Source organism: Neolamprologus multifasciatus, chromosome 23, assembly GCF_963576455.1.
Source record: "Neolamprologus multifasciatus chromosome 23, fNeoMul1.2, whole genome shotgun sequence".
Lineage (NCBI taxonomy): Eukaryota > Metazoa > Chordata > Actinopteri > Cichliformes > Cichlidae > Neolamprologus > Neolamprologus multifasciatus.
This window is the reverse complement of record NC_140460.1, coordinates 28629519-28645522: the sequence shown is the minus strand read 5'-3', so window position 1 is coordinate 28645522 and position 16004 is coordinate 28629519. Positions and strand designations below refer to the sequence as shown.

The window sequence follows — 16004 nt, the reverse complement described above, 5'->3', positions numbered from 1 at the left end:
CTGCCTGTTTTTCACTACTGAATCTGTGTGTGTGTCTGTGTGACATTTTTTAGCTCTATTACAGAGCAGGAAGCTGACACAGGCAGCAGGCAAAAGTGGACTGAAACTGTCATCACACTGCCACTATAATTCACAACAATGTTGGGTAATTTATCCAGGCTCATTTTCCAGGCTGATTTACTAATTGAACCTGGTAGGAAAATTGCTCGGGAGCAAAAAGAAAAGAGAAAAAAAAAAGAAAATAATAATCAGACAGAATGATAGGGTACAGCGTCAGAGCGGGCTACCGCTAAATGACTGATTAATTACAGATTAAATACAGTTTAATTGATTTTAACTGATGCCGAACTTTGGGCGCAGTATTTAGCGCTTCAGGTTCTCCGGATTTAAAATCCTGTTTGGACAGAAGCTCTTGGATAATTTTAGCAACACATAAACAAGCAAATGTACCCATCACACCTTGCCGTAGTGGTGCACACATATGCGATACAAACACACACACACACTTCTTTTCTTCTCTGTCTCCTCCATTTAGTATTTTCAAGTAGAAATCTCGGCACTCAGCAGGTGCACACATTCATCTGAATCAACAGCGTACACTGAGTGAGCTTGCAGCGTGCACAGTGAAGCCGGCTATCTGGCAAACATAAGGAGAGAAAGAATATGCTGTGGGAGAAAGAGATCGCCCTGCGCACTGTCTCTCTGCCTGCCCTGTGCTTATCGGCGGTGGGGAGCTGGAGGCAGGCAATGGTGGCCCGTCACGGCTCTTTGGGCTGCCAGGAGATGGCCATTATCGCTGGCACTCCATGACTGTCTGCGCCACTATCGCCACTCCACAAGGTTCCTCTTTATGTGGTGAGGGATATTTCTCCAAAGTGTGTGCCCATGTAGCATGTGTGAGGAGAGGAAGGCATCACGGATTGAAGCTTCCTTCCATCTCAACACAGAGATCAATACGGACTGACAAAGAAGGGGGATGGGGTGAAAGCTTTTTACTGGTCAGAGGGCTGCCAACACTTTCCACTGTGGCCTGAACTTTGACTAGAGCTGGCACAAAGTAATGAAGTTGGTGTTGAGCGGTTCATAACAATTTAGGACGCAATTGAAAGGCTGTTTTAGAAGACGACGAGTCCTTAAGCAGGTTAGGTTTATCATTATGGCCATCTTAGTTCATTCCCACAGCTCATGTTTCATTATTATAGCAGTATCACAGCAGCAGAACAAATTACACTAGTTAGCAGTGTTGTGAGGTACTGCAAATGCAAAGCAGGTATTAGACGGGACATCACTTCATATTCTCTACTGTTCACTGGTTTCACCTTACTTAAGCTATTGTGCAGAGGTCTGGGGCAATAACTATAAAAGTACATTACATTCACTTTTTACTCTTAAAAAAAAAGCAGTTCGAATCATCCACAATGCAGATTATAGGGATCATACAAACTCGCTATTCTTGCAGTCTGAAATTTTGATCTAGTGAAATTCCAAACAGCACAAATTCTGTTCAAAGCAACAAATAATGAACTACCATGTAATATTCAGAGTATGTTGTTTTTGAGAGAAGTTATAATTTAACAGGGTTTTGTAATTTCAAAGCCGTGAAGGTACGTACTACCAGAAAAAGCTTTTGTGTTTCTGTGTGTGGAGTGAAGCTGTGGAACAGTTTGAAGATGGAGTTGAAGCAAAATCCAAACATAAAGCAGTTCAAAAAGAGTTATAAAGATATGATCCTCATGAGTTATAAAGAAAAGGGAAAATGTTGAAAGTCAGTGAATGTCTGTTTAGGAAATTTTAAGACAAGACAAGATAAGACTTTATTGATCCCACACGGGGAAATTTTTGCATCACCTCAGCTCAGGTACAGATATCAGAAGGAAATACAAAAATACAAATAAGTACAATCAGTGAAAAAAACTAAGATAATACACTATATACAATAGTAGCATACACAGTATGTGATTATGGATATGGTTGGAAATATGGAAGACATAAACTATATAGCTTGACATAACTATTGTACCACTACTATTCCTATTTATAGACATGTACACACAGACGTACACACTAAATACACATATGTATACATATACATATATACCTGCACATGTCCATACACATGGAAGGTCCATTATCCATGAAGTGGTGACCGTGGATGTTCACAGTGTCCAGTGACTTATGACATCGTGATTGAGGAGTTATGGAGTCTAACTGCTGTTGGGATGAATGATCTGCGAAAGCGCTCCTTCCTGCAGCGAGGGTGTTTCAGTCTCTGACTAAAGGAGCTGCTCAGCCCACTCACATACTCATGCAGTGGGTGATGTGGGTTGTTCATGATGGATGTCAGCTTTACTAACATCCTCCCCTCACCAACCACCTCCACAGACTCCAGGGGACATCCCAGCACGGAGCTAGACCTCCGCACCAGTTTGTCAATCCTGCTCCTGTCCGTCCATGCATCCACTCCCCCAGTAGGCCACTGCATAGAAAAGGGCAGATGCTACCACAGTGTCATAGAATGTCCTTAACAGAGTCCTGCAGACTCCGAAGGACCTCAGTCTCCTCAGCAGGTGGAGTCGACTCTGGCCGTATTTGTAGTCCAGTCCAGTGTATTGTTGAGGTGAACACCCAGGTACTTATAAGAGTCCACTATCTCAATGTCTTTCCCTTGGATGTTCACCGGTGTTGTAGGGGGTGACTTCCTCCTGAAGTCTATGATTATTTCCTTTGTCTTGCCGGCGTTGATTTGGAGTACGTTGGTCTCACACCAGCCAAAAAAGTCACTGATGACCAGAGATGGGCAGTAACGCGTTACTGTAATCCGATTACTTTTTTCAAGTAACGAGTAAAGTAAGGGATTACTATTGCAAAAACGGCAATTAGATTACCGTTACTTTCCTGTAGGAACGCTGCGTTACTGCGTTACTAAAACCGTGATTTTCTTGCGAGAATGTCTCATGACAGTGACGTAAGCGAGTGCGACGTTCGTGACAACAGCTGTGTGCAGATCAACAATGGATCATATATCGAGTGCAGAGAGAGTATGAGCGTGCAGCGTTTAAAGCGTGGAAGTACTGACCTTATTTTGAGTTTGATTCTGTAAAAAGTGACAAAAACATTAGTGTCCGCTGTGCGTGGGAAGAAAACTTCTTTTTACAGCGAAAAAAACCCCCTAAACTTCCAAACAAGCACCGAGTAGCTACGTCGTGTGCAGATAATAGGTTTAAATATTAAACAAATTTCTTCCAGTCAGAGAATGTTGCATATAATTAAATTTTTGCTTGATGCATAAAGTTAAAAGATTAAAACTAATAAAACAAGTTTTAAAAAGAGACTTTTCCATTTGATTACATTTTGTATGATGATTATGCAGAAAAAGTAGAATTGGGCTGAAAAATCTATCACTTTATCACCTATTCAGGTTGTAAATCATGTTTTTAAAAAGTAACTAAGTAACTAAGTAATTAATTACTTTTGAAAATAAGTAATCAGTAAAGTAACGGGATTACTTTTTTGGGGAAGTAATCAGTAATTAATTACTGATTACTTTTTTCAAGTAACTTGACCAACACTGCTGATGACCCCCCTGTATTCCTGATCATTCCCGTCTGATACGCATCCAATGATGGCTGTATCATCTGAGAACGTCTGTAGATGGCAATCGTCCGAATTATAACAGAAGTCTGAAGTGTAAAGGCTGAACAGGAAAGGTGAGAGAACCGTGCCCTGTGGCGCCCCCGTGCTGCAGATTACCACCTCGGACACACAGTCATGGAGCCTCACATACTGTGGTCTGTTGGTAAGGTAGTCGATGGTCAGGTTGAAGATGCACAGGGCCACCTGACAGAGCTGGTCTGCACAGTCCCTGAGCAGTCTGGAGCAGATTCCATCCGGACCTGCTGCCTTCATCCTCTTGAGCTGATTTCTCACCTGATCAGCTGTGAAGTAGATGTGAGGCTGGGCTGGAGTGGGGGCGTGGGGCTGGCTTTGTTGTGGGTAGATGTGTGGATAGGGGTGAAGCAGGGTTGTGGTGAGAGGAGAGCTCAGGTGACAATGGCATTGCGCCCGGAGGGGGGCGGCAACTGGAGGGGGGTTAATGGAACCTGGTGGGTGGGAGAGGTGATAAGTGGACCATTGTCAAATCTGTTAAAAAACAGTTAGCCCACCCCTGGCCAGCCAATTTTATGATGTGATATATATTTTATACCAGAAATATGTTCGTTATTATTAATGCAGACTATATTAGCGGGATTAGTGGGATTACATAAGTGTGCACTTCTTACCCCTCCTTTTCGATATATAACTGAATCTGAGCAGTTGAAGCAATATTGAAATGTATTAGCTTTATTTTGTATAGCATTTTGTTCTCTTCTTTTCTTTGCTAATGAACTTTGTATATTGTTTACATGGCTGAAATAAATTAATAGACAAGCAAACAAACAAACATTGTGGGTATTTTTGCAATACCAGGTAAATAAAGGGCCATTTTAGTAGTGTCAATGCAAATTTACTACTTTTAACTTAATTTAAAGGCAGCTTATGTAGTGGAAAGCAGTGTGTCATTAATTATGCAAATTCCAATGTCTCCTTTCAGCTTTAATGTATTTCTATAGTGTTTTTTTAACCTGGACTGTAAGTGTGTCTCTAAGGCACATTGGGTTTGAATGTGCTATAGACTATAAATAAAATAGATGTGACAGTCGGCACAAAAACATTCTGACATTATTTTTAAAGTGTATTTTTGAGCTATATTTTTGTCATCCCCCCACCAAAAAACAAAACAAATTTTAACACAATTCAGCGGGCTACATGCTGAATTTAGAGGATAGAAAAAAATCAGATAATGCTGGTAATGATCTGATACCAATAATAGCTGCGGTATTGATACTGTCAATATTTGGATCAATCCGCCACCTGCTACTAATTAGAAGTTTAACTAGACTGTGGGCAGTGGAGAGGTCAAAACAACATAGAGCACTTTGGGTATTATATATCTTAATCACTCTGTAAAATTGTGAGGGTGTGCTGGATATGACAACAGAATAATGAGATGTGAGGTTTCTGCGAAAACAATGACTCCCTCAACTTTTTATCAAATGCTTGGTGGAGGTTGCTTCTGGTGAAATTGGTGGCAAAGATGGTGCTCCACTCAAAATCCTGTTAGTCATTCTTGTAGTTGCTAGCAGATTGCCGAGGCTGCCTGTAGGTTGCATGGAAGACGCTGGCTTGCCAGCAATCAAATGTTAACAAACCACTGAGTAGTAGTGAAACTTGGAAAAGCCAGAAATGAATGACTTATCCCTTACTGGTGAAACTATCAAGATCCAAAAGGTGTGACTGCTCCTTTTTTTAACAGTTTCCATTTTGCAGTTTTACAGCTGGTGAGGATTTGCAGACAAGAGGTTTTTAATACAGCACTGTTGTTCTGACTAAATTAAGCTAGCAACAGGAAGAAGTCTACTTTCAACCACTTGCCTTCTGGTCAAGGTGTACACATGTTCCCCTTACTAATGTTTAGGCCTCCATTACTGAAACTAAGCATTAAATTTCATAGCAACTGACAACAACCACCCACAGCCACTTGCCACTAGTCAAGGATTACTTACCTTTCCCTAGGGACAGTTACTTGCCAGGTGGTCCCAGCCATCTTGAGGCCTTCATTCTCAAACTAACTTGCTAACCTTTCGAAACAATAAATGCAGATAAGGCTGAAAATGTTTTAGCTTTTTTTAAAATTGGTCATAAAATATTAAGCAATGTCAAATCTTGACCTGCTGGCGGCACAAGAAGAAAATCTAAGAAATTATAATGTGGAGTGAATATCTGCACAGAAGTTTCATAGAAATCCATCCAGTAGTTAGTGAGTATTTTACTGAAACTACAGCAGTATAATGTTACAGGAGATGGCACAAAAAAAAAGTCAAAGGAACAAAGTGAAAGAGTCAACCACTGCAAAATGTGGATATTCAAGTTTGTGTGAGATGCAGAGAGAGTTCACTGGGTGATTGACCTGCTGCTTGTGACACTAGATGAAAAGATGCCCTGATAAAAGGGTACCTTTTATCAGGGCATCTTGGTTATTCACTTCAATAATATTCTATCCTGTAGCTGCAGAAAACGTTCACATACAGATAAGATATTAATAATGCTTAAAAGCTCATTTGATCCTCCAGAATCCAATATTAAAACGGCACGCTGAAACACTAAAGCACAACAAATTACTAATGGCAGCAGCCTCTCCATATCTTACGCTGAACTAAACAGAAATCAGAAAATGCTGCGTTTTCCCCGGCTGCTTGTTTTACAAATACATCCCTCAGAAAAACGATGCAGTAAACATGCAAAGTATTAAGATTTTCAGTTCAGTAAAAAAAGATAGCCACAAGCACAGAAAACTCTACCGCAACCAATGCAAACATCCTCATTTTTATTTCACTTTGTGACTCTTCTCCAACTTCTCCTGATACAAAATTAAGGTGCATTAATGCAGTCGTCAGCCCTCCCCACGGTCCAATCATGTTTGCGTCCTCAGGATGGGAGATAATTACAGTAGGAGAGTTGACACTAAACTCCCAAGCACTGCTTTGCACACAAGCACGCACATGTAAGGGCAGAGAAAATTTAGGGATGTGGGTGCAACAACCACTTTGTTCATCAAACGGCTGCTTTAAAGTGGGCACAAGCTGCCCTCCTCCTTGTTGTGGTTAATTTTGGATTTGAGTTGAATGCATTCTCTAATTTCTGTTTGGCTGCAACACAAAGTGAGTTTTGCTGTAAACACTGTACACTGATCGCGTCATCCTTTCTTCTAATTCAGCTCCTAAATAACAATTCTGGTTTCACCTCTGGTGGTCCAAACCAAAGAGTGGGGGAGTCTTACTGGGCAAATCCAGATCTGGTGGAAGCAAACAATAGATAAACAATAAAAACCTATTCAAATATTTCTACTGTACAAGCATTTGTATGTAAGTAATACAACCATCTGAATCCTGGATAATCTCTTCTGCATGGTGCAGAATATATAATCAGTCATGTGAATTGGCGTATAGAAAAACAAAGCTTCTCTGTAGCATAAACACTAAGCATCGCAAAGACAGTACTGTATATTAAAGGCCTTTAATGCCTGAATCACCCTGAGCTGTTTTTGAATAGGAAAATGCCACCAAATAAAATTTTAGCTCAAATGAGATAAAAGTGAAGTTGTATTTCTCATTATGCGCTCATTCATTTGTGGCCACTCGTGTTGAAAGCTAAGGAGCTGCGCGCCTGATCACCCGAGAACCTCGTTCATCGAGCCTGCAAAACCAGAGCCGTCACTCTGCTTAGACTGCGCCCTTTCCTCTGGAAATGCTTGCTGTCTTACTCATTTGTAGCACCTGGATATGGCATCAAGTCCCTGCAGTTTGCTAATTAGCAAAACTCAGCTGTCGAGTGAGCTTCTGAATAGCTGGAGAGGAAGCCTGTAAACAAAGTGTCACTTTGCCATGATATTTCCTTCATGCCTCAGTTGCATTGTTTGTTTCCCTAATCAGCTGCTTCCAAAAGTGTGGGGTTATTAATGGTACGCTAATCTCTGTGTCCGGGTGTGAAATGGGACAGGAAGTGCTGAAACAGGGACAGATTTTTGCTTTTTTCCCCATTGTGCCGTTGTAATTTTTCACCCAGCAAGCTGTTGTTTAGGTGTTTGCATTAATTTTGCATACTTCCCCCCATGCTTTCTCCCCCTTCGACAGCAGCCTAACGCAGGTGCCAATACTTAGGCCAAAGATCAGTTATGTGCCGCGTACACCTTTAAAAGTCAAAGTAATGTATGTTTGCTTGCAGAGATTAGGAAGTAGGTGTTAATGGGATGAGAGGGTCCAGACTGAGTGCACCGGTTCCAGCCTCGATCTAAAACTGTGGAGCAGCTTTACATGATGTTGCTCAGGAAATAAATATCTGCCAGGAAGAGGGACTGACAAATAAATAAATAAAAATCACGACACGCACAGCTTGTTCCTGTCAGTGAATGTGTCATATACTGCCCTACAAATCATTAAAAAAAAGCTGCGTGCAGTGTATATGTGTGAATGGATGAGCACGACTCTGATTTGTCAACATTACTTAAGCACAACATCACTTTTGTGGAGGTTTTAACCAGTAGTACATCAATATGTGTGGTTCTGCTCTATATTCATCAATGCAGAGAGATTTAGCTGCATTGGCACAAAACCACAGATCAGACCCAATTTCAGCTTGATGTGTTTGGGGGGGGGGGGGGGGGGGGGGTGAAATTGATACAGCTGTCAGCAAACAATCTTTTGAAATCTCCCTGCCTCTGTGTGTGATCCCTCATCCAATATTAAGTGGCTTCCAACCATCAACAACATAAATGCTAAAAAAGTGCCCATTCAATCTTGACACTCCATTAGAAGTGCTCAAAATATTAATCACGAAATGCGATGACATCTAAGAAGGCATCTCGAACGTGGCACTGGCAATAGTAGCTGATGCCAACGGCATCTGGACAAATCCCATCTGAATATCGAGTTCAGACAGATGGCACTGATGTAGGTAAACAGTAGCTGGACTTTGGAGCTTCCTAAAAAGTTTAAAAACAGCTTGTTGCTGTCTGTGATTAATCTTGATTTTAAAACAAATATAGAACTGAAAACTGAGAACTGACACGGAGGCTGGTGGGTCAAAATGATACATAGGCAGGCAGACTGAGGTGAACAAAAAGCGAGCTGTTTATTGAAGAATGTGGGCAGGTTTGAATAAATGTTGAAAACATAGAGTACAAAGAAAACTGAAAACTACAACTACTTTAAACCTAAACTTTGAACACTACGGCTAGGAAAAACTGAGCTTGGGAACACTGGGAAGGAAGAACAGCAGGTCGTGGAGAACAAAGTAGAGGCAATGTGTACATGTAAGGGTAATAAGAGAAAGTGGAGACAGCTGGGGAGACTGAAACAGATGAACTGAATCACAGAAGACAAGACACAGGGATCAAAACTAAAAGCAAAGCTAAAGGAACACAGTGGAGGGAACACTAAGGGAGGAATTGAATTCAAAAGCAACTTAGAACTAAAAACTAAACATGCATATACACATTACATGAACCAAGGATCAAATGGAATATTTAAATCATATTTAAATGAGTCAAAAGTTCAAAAGCTTAGAAATGCTGGGTAACAAACACAGTAACATAACAAGGATATGTTTGATTTTTCATCTGATTTGTATTCACCCACTGAAGAACTCCACAGTGGTTCCAGCCCCACTATGACCTTACAATTGATAAACAGATGAAAATGGATAGATGGATGGAGCAGTTATAATCCGGTCGTTAAGTCTGACGTCACTAGCTGTGTCTGGGCCTAAACTCCGCTGCAGGTCCATATATCAAACGATCACTATGGCATTACTGAGAGTTGAAAAACTGTCTAAAGTCTTTCATCTTTAATAAAATGATCAGCGTTCTGCTCTACCAGGTGTAACAATTGAGTTTAACATCCAGACATCCATGAAAACGGAATTTATGACATTTAACAGAGTTAGAAGTTAGCAGGAAGTTAGCTCGCTAGCTTCTATCTAAACACAATAAAGCATGTCCTGACTGCGGGGTTTTGGAAACAAATTAAAACGTACAGCTCTGTTATCACTTCCAACATAAATGAAGACAGAAAACTAAACAGCAGTGATGTTTGTAGGGTTACTGAAGTTTGGCTAGCTGGTATATAATGATGTGCTACGTGATTGCTAGCGACACAGCAATGTTAGCATAATATAAACAAGCTAACTTTTTTTCCACTCGATAAAAGTTAACGTGAGCGTTCTCGGTGGTCAGGAACAAATCACATGGCAGGATGCTGTAAAAGGACCAAACTTCAGCAGGAGAACAACTGAGATAATCCATCCACAATACAAGGTTAGTCATTCATATACTGCTGCATGGGCTGGGCTGTAGTTACATCCTAAGGTTTTAAAAACTGAGCTTAAATAAATGATTAGCGGTAATAAAAGCCGAGGGAGGTCAACAGTGATCACTGACTGTTTTAGGAGCTTTTTGAGATTAAATAGAAGAAAATACAAAACATTAAACATGTTAACAACACAAAAGCATATTAAACGCAGACTACTTTATGCCCAGAAGTAGGATTCGTCATGTCATCACTTAAAGACCGGATTGGTGATAAACAGAGAGAAGCCTAGATTATGCTGAAAACCCTTAGTGGTCATTTTAAGAGGTTAATTTTAAGCTGGAAAAAAGTCAGTGGAAAAAAAAATTAACACCATATGTGGAGAAGTACTAGGAAAACCACTGATTTCAAAGATCAAGAGCTGTAGCCCAATGTGTTTCCATATAGTGTATGTCCATACTGTAGATGGAACTCATGTAAGAGGGTGGGGAGCCACATGGATTAGAGCCCACACCACTTTTCCAGCCTCCTGCCCCCTGATGCAGACTTTTGTTGCTGTTGTAAAGTGGCCACACACCACCCACTGCTTCCATTCAACAGGGTGGAACAACCATTGACTCAGATGATCGCTACCTAGTAGCAGGAAGAGAAGGCCCCCTACTGGATATATGTACAGGACTTACAATCACAACAAGCATTTGAGTCTTGCCTATAAATGTATCTGTACTGCATTTGTTTCAAATTGAGCAGAGAAGCTGGATACAACCAAATCATCTCAGAGTGACTACCTGTGACAAATCTGAGAAAATGTCACAGAGCTCACAAACTTGGATGAACACAAACATGCTAAGGATTTATTATCTTTTCCGTATTTACCTTGCTATTTTTATTTAAACATCGTGACGAGTCAGCAGAGCACACACAATCAGGGTACAAACTCAAATTCCTTTTTTCTCCACCAAAACCAAATCAGAGCAGCAGTTGCCTCAAGATGCTTTATATTGTATGGTAAGGTAGCCCTTTGAGCAAGCGCCTGGCAACAGTGGGAAAGAAAAACTCCCTTTTAACAAGAAGAAACCTCCAGCAGAACTAGGCTCAAGCAAATGACCCACCTCTTCCACTCTAAGACAAAAAACTATATATTTTTTTCTTTCAGACTTGGACCTTGTCATCCATCTTTTCCTGTTTGATACCCGAACTCATCATTGCAAACATGATCATGTGACCTCAAAAAGGCCACTGAAAGCAGAGGATTAAGCCAGGGTGTGGAGGAAAAGGCAGCACATTTAGTCGTTGTGGGGTGACACTCGCTAATAGAGCTGTAATCTGGTGTGCGTTGACGCCAAAACTCACGTAACTGTGTCAGTGCCCACTCTTGCGGTGTGTTTGATGTTGTCAGAGAGCGAGGCAGAGCATGCACGCCTGACTGTGCTTGGAGCGAATGTGTGTGTGTGTGTGTGTGTGAAAGAGGGGAGGAACTGGGTGTCAGGGGACAGGGGAGGGAGGAGGATACGAAGGCAAAGGGGAAGGCAGCAATCAAGGCTCAATCTGCACATCCTCTGCCCCCAATTAGTGTATGAGGAGTATAATAAGCAGCGGCTGACACCTCCCAGCGGAAAATGACATAAACAAAGGGGCATGTGCGAAACAAGAGGAGGAGAAGGAGAGAAGTGTCGAGTAGGAAAAAGTGAAAGAAAGGAGGTGGAGGGGGTGGAATCAATTCTCAGCTTTGCGCCTCAGGCCACGGCATGTCATCACATCTGTATCAAACCTGTCAGAAGCTCTCGGTCTACCTGTTGGCTGAGCGAGCAACCGCTGAGAAGAAGAGAGGAAAGTGACAGTGGGTGAGAAAGAGAAAACAGGAGGAGGGGGAAACAAGACGGGAAGAGATCCGGAGGTGTGAGGGGAACAGGGAGCAAGAGCAGCCAATTGTAGGCAGCTGAGTTGTGACTAAAAAGCTTTTTGTCTGTGGTTTTCCCTTCTACAGAGGTGGGTTTACACTCTTGAATCAACAGCATACATACATTTGAAGAAGGGGATGCATTTTAGAACCAGCAAATGAGTTAAGGCTTCTAGGTAGCAAAAAAGAGCAAATTAATACAATAAAATAGCTAAATAATGTTGTTTTGCAAAACAGCTTAAGGCAAATGACATATTGGACAAAGACATTTTTAAAAGCCAACATACCTAGATCTAATAATCTGTTACAAACATTTTCTCTCTGAATTCGATCAAGGCACAAGTGTGCGTTAGCAAGTGCATGGTTTATTTTAGACCTCTTCACATCGATCCAATAAATAGTGGTGTTTCTCTCACAAGTGATGGTTTCCGAGTGCTTCTGTTGCTGTCTTGGCACTTTGCTAGAATTGGCCAACTTCTCTCTCAAGATGACGCACTTGGGCTGCCATGAGAGTGGGTAAGGGTTCCTCTCTTCTTTAGCTGGTGTGCCATCTGCACTGGTGGTTCGGTGTTGCTTGCACCACACGGGAAAATTATCAGTTTTCTCCCTTCACTGATTTTTTTTCTTTTTTAATCCCCCTGGTTGTCAATCAGGGCCTTATGTGTCACACTCTCACAACTCCCACCATCCTGCAGCCATGCACCTGATTTTTTGTGAGTGGGCACATTGCCTGTATGGGTGCATGCAAAGTTGCCTTCTTCTTTTTCTTCTTTCACCTGCCTCCATCTCACCCTATCCCGAGCATCTACCTCTGTTACACCAACCCTCTGCATTTCCTCCTTCACTACATCCTTTCTCTAACATGCACATGTCCAAACCAGTACTGGAACTCTCCAAACCATTCATCATTGCAGGTCTCGCTGCCATCTTGTAAACCTTTCACCCTGACCCTCGTCTCCACCCGCTTCACCCCACGTACACTTTCTCCTTTACCTTCACCTTTCTTTGGATGGTTGACCTCAGGTATTTAAACTCATGTACCCTCACTCCTGTGCAGTCTTATTCTACAATTATCACCATATCTGAGCCATTGCTATAAGTGATGAGAGGGGATACGCGGACATGACTTTTACTCTAAAAGTTTGAATAGTTTTAAATATTTTATATGAAGCTCTTTTTTTTTTTTTAAAGGTGAGGCTCAAATGCAAAGTGGGCATATCATGGATTTCCACTCCAATTACAGATTTGCAAAGTCATGACAGCACTGTCACATCTAGTAAAATCCCTTCCACATACCCCTGATGAAGCAGCTTTGAAGTTGGCATTGAATATTTAACAATTTTAGGAGTTGTAAAGGTTCAGTGTTTGTGCTTCCTTACCTGTGTAAACACAATATTTCATCAGGGGCTTTTTTGTGCTGAATCCTTATCTACAAAAACTCTCCAGAAGAATCAGCAGCCTAATGGTAGCAATTCTTACAGCGGAGTTAGAAAGTCAGTGCAAGCATGCGCAAGGAAGTGCATGTTTTTGAGGTTGTTGACAGGTGTGTACGATACAGTTTCAACAAAACCTGATTTATCAATCAGCTCTTTGCTTCCGGCCTCCAACTGAGTGAGTGTAACTACAGCACAGCTGAACATTTTGACAAAATCTTTGTGTCTATCACACCGCATCTCTTCCTTCTGCTCACACATAAGCCAACGCACCAGTGAGATGTTATTTTTCATCTCACTCGCTCTGTTGGAAATCTCCCTCGGGCAATTCGTTGACTTCTCTCTTCACATTGAATTTGACAACCTCACAGCCAGATGTTGAAGACAAGATCATCTTTTAATTAACCTGGGACAAACTGCTATTTCCTCCTTGTTTTTCCTTCCTAACAGTGCTCGGCTAAGCTCATATACTGTCAAAAAAAATCATCCCAAACAACACAGACAGAACCACAACAGAGTTTAGCAACTTTTGTGAGTTAACCTTTAATTAACCTACATTCATCTACGCTAGCATAAAAGAAAATCTCGCAAATTGCTCGCTGTCTTTCATGTGATCCACGCAGCTGCATAACAAGGTACATCAAAAAGCAACTGAATATGGAAGTTGCTGCATGTTTTTTCTTCTCTTTTGAAAATAGTACCCTAAAGACCTGCCCAACATAAGTGATATGCTCATATAGCATCGCTTTAGAGTTTAGAGATGTGTCTAGGGCGATCGTGGCTCAAGAGTTGGGAGGTCTCCTTGTAATTGGAAGGTTGCCGGTTTCGAGCCCCGGCTTGGACAGTCTCGGTCGTTGTGTCCTTGGGCAAGACACTTCACCTGTTGCCTACTGGTGGTGGTCAGAGGGCCTGGTGGTGCCAGTGTCCGGCAGCCTCGCCTCTGTCAGTGCGCCCCAGGGCAGCTGTGGCTACAATGTAGCTGCCATCACCAGTGTGTGAATGTTTGTGTGAATGGGTGGATGACTGGATATGTAAAGCGCTTTGGGGTCCTTAGGGACTAGTAAAAGCGCTATACAAATACAGGCCATTTACCATTTTAATCAATGGGCTGCAAAATGACATGTGGACATGTGTATTTTGCTGTCAGCCAACACTATTCTCAACTCCTATCGTTACAGTAGTAGCTTCAGTTTTTCGCATCAAAGTAGAGAGTGACTAATAGAAAACTGACATTCCTCAACAGATGATCCTTGAGAACCAGGAAGACAGCTGGGGTCCTCCAAACCAATGGGAATTCTAAAAATCTAAAGTCCACAGTATTAACAGCACATTTCCTGAAGCAAATAGAAGCTAAAGAGCCAAATATTTTCTCTCAGTGGATGCTGGAGACCATTAGTCACATTATTAGATGCTCACAAATACAACCCTGGATTGACCTGATATTACAGGCCACTGACTGATAACAAGTTTGCCATAATAAGTATATATATATATCTGTATAGTTCCAAAGCAACGTAACAATCATTTCAGTGAACTTAATGTACACTTACAAAAGTATAGACAAAAACCCTAATGACTTTCTTATGAGCAGGCATTTGGTGAAACTGCCTTTTAATAGGAAGTAAGCTCTAAAAGAAGCAGGCTGAGGGAGAGTGGGCATCTGCTGCAGTGTGTTAGGGGGCTGAGGGGAAAGAAAAGAGATTAATATGCGTGTTTAACTTTATTTTGTCTGTATTTCATGTGGTGGTTCTCCCTCATGAAAAAAGATTTGCTGGATTTCGTGTACAGTTTATCTGCTCTATAGATGACCTAGTTTAGTTTAAAAACAATTGCAAGCGAGTTAAAATCTCTTCTTTTTTTTTTTAAATACCACAGATTTTTACATAAACAAACAAAATGAGAGAAGAATTTCCATAGCAAGAGCGGGAAGAAACAGAGGTTAGGTCATGCAGTAGGGATTCGTGTGGCAGCTACATGTGTTTATTGTCCAGCGAAAAGAGAGCAGATGTAACAGCGAGGGAGATGATATCTCAGCGATTACCCCACCCACAGGGATAACTATCTGCAGCAGCCAGGAACACAGAGAGAGAAAGATTTGAGAAAGAGACAAAAACAGGCAGGAATAAGGGGTAGTGAGGTAAAAGAGCTATGGGAATAACAATACCTGATTGCTGAGCTGATGCATTGCATTTGGTGCTGTTTTTTCCCTTTGCCCAAACAATGCCTGTTTGTCGCAGAAACGCGTAGGAAACAATCCTGGAAATATAGCTCAGGACTGATATAGTGATATAGTCTCCAAAGATAACAAGAGATGAGATATTAAACTCTGAATGGCTTTTCCCGCCTTAAAAAACAGCTATTCCTTTATTTCTAGCAAAATTTCTACAAAAAACATGAGGAGGAATCCCCAAATAAAGTTTTTGTTATGCCATCACTTTATGCTTTTTGTCAAACAGAACAACTTTTCTGACTAAATAGCGAGCAACTCATTGTGCGTGTCCTGTTGCTCAGCCTCACAATCATCTGTGGCATCTTCCATTAGAAACTTGGCTCCCACGCCCTTCTTCTTTGGAGGAATATGTGGCACGGAGCTAGCCATTAGCAGTAGCTAGTGCTGAGCAAACGTAATTAAAGCAGTGGCAGGCTGGCTAATGCTGAGCTTAACACAATCCCTAGCCCCAGTCCCCCATGCTAATGTGATGGAATGTTTGTTGAGTTGTCCCTTATTGGCTTGTTAAAGACACGAGAGCCTGCGAGAGCCAAAGGAAA

The 16004-nt window shown here is 41.6% G+C and overlaps 1 protein-coding gene across 3 annotated transcripts in view; it reads right to left on the bottom strand.

Moving 5' to 3' along the window:
• The window catches only part of ncam2a (neural cell adhesion molecule 2a), a 401748-nt gene that overhangs the window by 177991 nt on the left and 207753 nt on the right, over positions 1 to 16004 (bottom strand). The gene's annotated exons all lie outside the window — the stretch shown is intronic.